This window comes from Pinus tabuliformis, chromosome 5_1, assembly GCF_031772625.1.
Source record: "Pinus tabuliformis cultivar Carrire ecotype Pingquan chromosome 5_1, CPIR1, whole genome shotgun sequence".
NCBI classification, from domain to species: Eukaryota; Viridiplantae; Streptophyta; class Pinopsida; order Pinales; family Pinaceae; genus Pinus; species Pinus tabuliformis.
The window spans coordinates 12,111,383-12,117,246 of record NC_142305.1 but is presented as its reverse complement, the minus strand read 5'-3'; positions in this window follow the sequence as shown (position 1 = coordinate 12,117,246).

The window sequence follows — 5,864 nt, the reverse complement described above, 5'->3', positions numbered from 1 at the left end:
AAAATTTATAGAGGAAGGAGTAATAGGAACAAAACTACACATGGTTTTGTGAATTCATGGAAAGAGAAAACAAAACCACAAATTGGAAACAACACATGGTTTTGTAGACATTTAATTATAACTTCCATTTAAAATATTTTGGAAATATTGTTCAAATAGATATATATATATATATATATATATATATATATATATATATATATATATATATATATATATATATATATGTATGTATGTATGTATGTATGTATGTATGTATGTATGTATGTATTATTAAATATTTTCCAAAATATTTTGTGACACTAATGGATGATAAAACAAGAGGGGAGTCACAGGTTTAGCCATTAGTGAGGGAAGTCTCAGATTATCAAGTCACAGGATCAGCAAGTAGTTGAGTGAATTATTAAGAAAAAGAGAAATACATCTACATCTGCTAGTTCATCTGCCAGCACAGCCACAAATTTGGGTCCACATCCTACCTGCTCCTACTTCCACAGCAACAACATTTGCACAACACATTCCACCAGAACTACTAATCTGCAACAGTTAGAGCTTTTTAGTTCATCTATAGTCTAAAAATGTCATGTTTGTTAGAAACATCATTTATTGTAAACATTTTGTTGAACGTCGCCTGTTATTTTTGAACATCTTCACGATGAGAATCCAGAATCTCAAGCAGTCAGGGATGAGACAACCCAACCATCTGTGGAACATTATCCTTCTCATTTGACTGTTACTCAGGCCTGTCAAACCAATCCTCCTTATCCAGAATGATTAGCCTTGAGTAAACGGGTCCCTCAACTGGAATTTGATCTTTTAGGAGAATTGCAGAATTTGTTTGTAAAAATCCCCCTGCTTCAGGCCATGAAAGATGTACCTATTTACGCTAAAACTATCAGAGAATATTGTTCTAAGAGACCTAGGAAGAAAACAAAAGATCCACTTACAATTCATGTTATGGGGAGATTATCTAACATTATGTTGGGAAAGGCTATGCCTGTAAAATATGGGGATCCTAGGAACCCAATTCTAACAGTTCATATTAACGGGGTAGATATTCCGAATGTACTGGTAGACTTGGGCGCTGTAATTAATGTAATTACTTCTAAAACCATGCTTACACTAGGATTGCATGATCTTAAGCCAACCCCTATAGTCTTAGAATTAGCTGACAGATCTACAATCAGACCGATAGGGAAATTGGAAGACATAACAATTTCAGTGGATTCTTGGTGATATCCCGTTGATCTCCTAGTCTTACATATGCAATCCCTAGCTGGTGGTCATCCCCTTATTTTAGGACGGTCATGGCTTGCAACCACTGATGCCTATATCGGATGTTGGTCAGGAAACATGATAATTTATAATGGGGAAAATACGAAAAATCTTATTCTCTATCCCCCTGTTGAACCAAGCTCGCAGAAAAAGCCAAAGCAGAACTCTTTGTCTTTGGATGGGATCGAAACTGAATAGCAAGAACTCCAGCTAGTGCTTACCATGGGGCAATCCCTCTGCTTTAAGAATGAGACAGAGGATGATACTATCAGCACTTTTATTAGCAACCCTCATGTTGTTGCAGATCCAACTCGGCAGTTTTTGGAATCAATCATGAGCTGTGAAACACAAGAAACTATCAGATCGGAAACTGAAGGTGAATACATTCATGTAACATCACTTTCTGACAGCATACCATTGGAGATTGATCCAGGGAAGACATTGAATATCAACCCAAATCTTTCACCGGTCCAGACTGAACAACTCCTAAAGATCCTTCGAGAGCAGAAAGAATCTTTTGTCTGGGATTATACTAATATGAAAGGTGTCCATATCGATTTGTTTACTCATCATATTTACATCAAAGAATATTGTCAACCCGTGAGACAGCCCCAAAGAAGGATGAACCCTGCCTTGAAAAACATTATCAAAGAGGAGCTCCAGAATTTATTAGATGTAGGATTTATTTACCCAATCTCGAACAGCCAGTGGGTATCCCTGTTGGTCATCGTTCCTAAAAAGAATGGTAAATGGAGGATTTGTGTAGACTATAGGGAGCTGAATAAAGCAACCTTGAAAGATCATTTTCCTTTGCCATTTATCGACCAAGTCCTCGATACCTTGGCCGGGAAGAATATTTTCTCTTTCTTGGACAGGTTTAGCGGGTATAACCAAATCCAAATAGCTCCTAAGGATCAGGACAAAACTACCTTTAAATTCCCTTGGGGAACATTCGCTTACCGATTCCTTCCATTTGGTCTTTGTAATGTGCCTGTTACCTTTAAGAGGGCAATACTAGGGATTCTTTCTTATTTACTTGATGACAATGTTGAAATTTACATGGATGACTTCACACCATATGGGGGGTCATTTGAAAAAGGATTGGAAAACTTGGAGAAAGCCTTAAAAGGTGTAAACAAATGCATGTTTCTCTGAGTACAACAAAATGTAATATGATGAGAGAAGAGGGAGTAGTGCTGGGACATTTGCTTTCAGTTGCTGGACTACAAGTTGAACCTGCCTTAGGTAGGTACATAGTTTTACTGGTTTCACTGGTTACTATAGCAGTTTTATAGAAAATATTCCAAGATCGCATTTCCACTTTTTCAGCTGTTAACTAAAGATGCAAAAATTTTATGGACAAATGATTGTGAAGTAGCTTTTGGAAAGATCAAGGAACTAATCTTCCAAGCTCCAGTATTACGTGTTCCCAACTAGGAACTTCCATTTCATATCCACGCAGATGCCTCTCAAACAGCTGTAGGGGCAGTGTTGGGACAGCAAGAAGATAAGAAGTCGTATGTAGTCTATTATGTCAACAAGAATTTAACGTCTGATGAGCTAAATTATACAGTAATGGAGAAGGAGTTCTTGGTTTTCATCTATGTTATTAATAAATTTCAACACTATATTACTGGGTATCCTACTTTGGTACACAGTGATCATGCAACAATCAGGTATTTGATGAACAAACCTGTAACTCTTGGGTGTATAACAAGGTGGTTTTTATTACTTCAAGAATTTGATATCACCATTATAGATAAACCATGCAAGGATAATGTAGTTGTTGATTTTCTATCTAGATTAAATGTTTATAATGAAGAAGAAACTATAGAAGATAGCTTTCGAGATGAACATTTATTTGCAATTTCTACTAATACCCCTTGGTATGCAGACATTGCTAACTATTTGGCTACAGGAAAAGTACCACATCATTTGTCATACAGGGAAAAACAGAGGATTATTCATGACAATGTCCGTTACTCATGGATAGCACGATATCTCTTTTATATAGGGGGTGATCAACAGATCCTTCGTTGTGTACCAGAAAGTGACATCTATGAGGTTTCAAAAGCTTCTTGTGATGGCCCTTGTGGGGGACATTTTGTGGACAAGCAAACTGGCCACAAGGTGTTACAAATGGGATATTATTGGCCCTCTATATTCAGCGATGCACGAAACTATGTTCAAAGATGTGATAGATGCCAATGAATGGGTCAGCCTGATCGCTCAAATGAAATGCCATTACAGCTACAGGTAGTTCTTAAGCCCTTTGAAAGATGGGTTATTGATTTTGTGGGTCCATTTAACCCAACTTCACATCAGAAAGTCCACATTTTAGTCTACACAGATTATGTGACGAAGTGGGTAGAAGCCAAGGTTGTAGCAAAAGCAACAGAGTAGGTTGTCTCAGACTTTTTATTTGAAGAAATCTTTGGTAGATATGGTACTCCGAGAGAGATAATTTCAGATGGAGCATAGTTCACGTCACACATGATAGAAAAGCTTATGGGAAAATATGGGATCAAGCATAGGATAATAACCCCATATCATCCACAAGTGAATGGTTAAGTGGAGAGCACAAAAAAGGTATTGGAAAACATTCTCATAAAGACCATGGAAAATCATCACTGGGATTGGGCTGAAAAACTTCCTGAACCTCTTTGGATGTATTGAACAACATGGCAGAACACGACAGGGTTCTCACCATTTGAACTTGTCTATGGAAAATCCCCATTGTTCCCGGTGGTATTTGAAATCAACATGCTCAAAACAGCTCTGGAAGTAGGATTGGACCTCTTAGAAGCCCAAAAACACCAACGGGAACAACTAAATGATATGGATGAAATTCGCTTAATGGTTGTCCAGAGGATTGCTGCCATATAGCGGCAAAGAGAAAAATGGCACGATAAATTTATTAAAAATAAAGTGCTTCATAGAGGGGATTGGGAATTACTGTATGATTCCCGTTTTAAGTATTTTAAGGGAAAGATTCACTCGTGATGGTTGGGACCATATGAGATGGATGTGGTATTTGACAATGGGATTGTCAGATTGGTTACAATTGATGATTCACATGTTTCTTTTTTTGTAAATGGACATCGGCTTAGACTCTACCACCGCCCAACCTCCAGAGAAGCCTTCATTAAACATCTCTCTAAAAAATATGGATTGAAGCTTGTTGGTGCAAAAGATACCTCCTCTGCACCCTTGAATTAATATATATATATATATATATATATATATATATATATATATATATATATATATATAATGTTGTTACTACTCGCTTGTTTGTCTTTTTACAGGAGCTACGAGGCACAGTAATTGAGGAGCTGATAATTTCTCGAGTAATTGGGACACTCAGTCCAATAACACTGATCTTATTGAAAAAATTTCTACGTATCGGATGATGTTACTCCCGAAAATTTTCTAAGTGTCGGATGATGTTACTCCTGGGCTATTGTTACTCTGCTACTGATATTTTGTTGTTGTTGTTACTCCCAAAAATTTTCTAAGTATTGGATGTTGTTACTCCTGTTGTGTTGTTACTCCTCGTATGTTGTTACTCCTCGATTGTTGTTACTCCATCAATGCTGTTACTCCTGGCATGTTGTTACTCCTCGGATGTTGTTACTCCTCAGTTGTTGTTACTCCGTCGATGATGTTACTCCTCAGTTGTTGTTACTCCACTGATGTTGTTACTCCTCGGTTGATGTTACTCCGCCGATGTTTTTACTCCTCAATTGTTTTTACTCGACCGTTGTTGTTACTCCGCCGTTACTCTGCCAGTTGTTACTTCTCTCAGGTAGGTCACTAGGTACGTCTCCGTTGACTTTTACGTATTTAATTAAATATTCCATGGACAAGACATTGACATGTCGTGGATGGATATTTATAAGTTGGGGGGATGCCATCATAATTAAACGACGACATAATTAAACCACACTAATGATTAATCCATCACCATCATTAAACCTTGTGCAATGGTATGCTCCACGATCTTCATCAGTATTTCGCATAAACATTGGCATGTGTTGGGATTTGAAACATGTACCTTCTCATTTAATATGGAATAATTACCACACCATTCACCGTACTCACCATAATTCACCATGATTCTCTTCGTTTCCCGATAAATCACCTACCATTTTACCATCGTTCCACCTCATTCATTTTTTTACCATGATGTTACTGTAAGAAGTTGGTCGCTATCTCCCAACAGTCTGTTGCATCCAAAGTGCTATTATAGTTTTTACAGGATGGGCGGATTGGTTGTGCGTCATGAAACCAAGGATACAACCCTTGTCTGTAGCAACGCAGATGTATGGTAGGTCTTTGTAGAGGTAGGATGGGATATTTATTTCGACAGATTGCAAGGGTTCAACGAGGGGATAACGGTAGAATTTGTGATGAATCTGGACGATAATTTCTCACGAGTTAGAGGATTATAAATTCCCATCACAGAAGAGGCCATTGCAGAATTTAGTGGGTTAACACAGCAGGGACATAAGTTCTCCTCAAGGAAGGCTTCGCTATCCGAATTCCCAGAATTATTTTTACAGGCTGGAGAGATTGTTGTTCTGAAG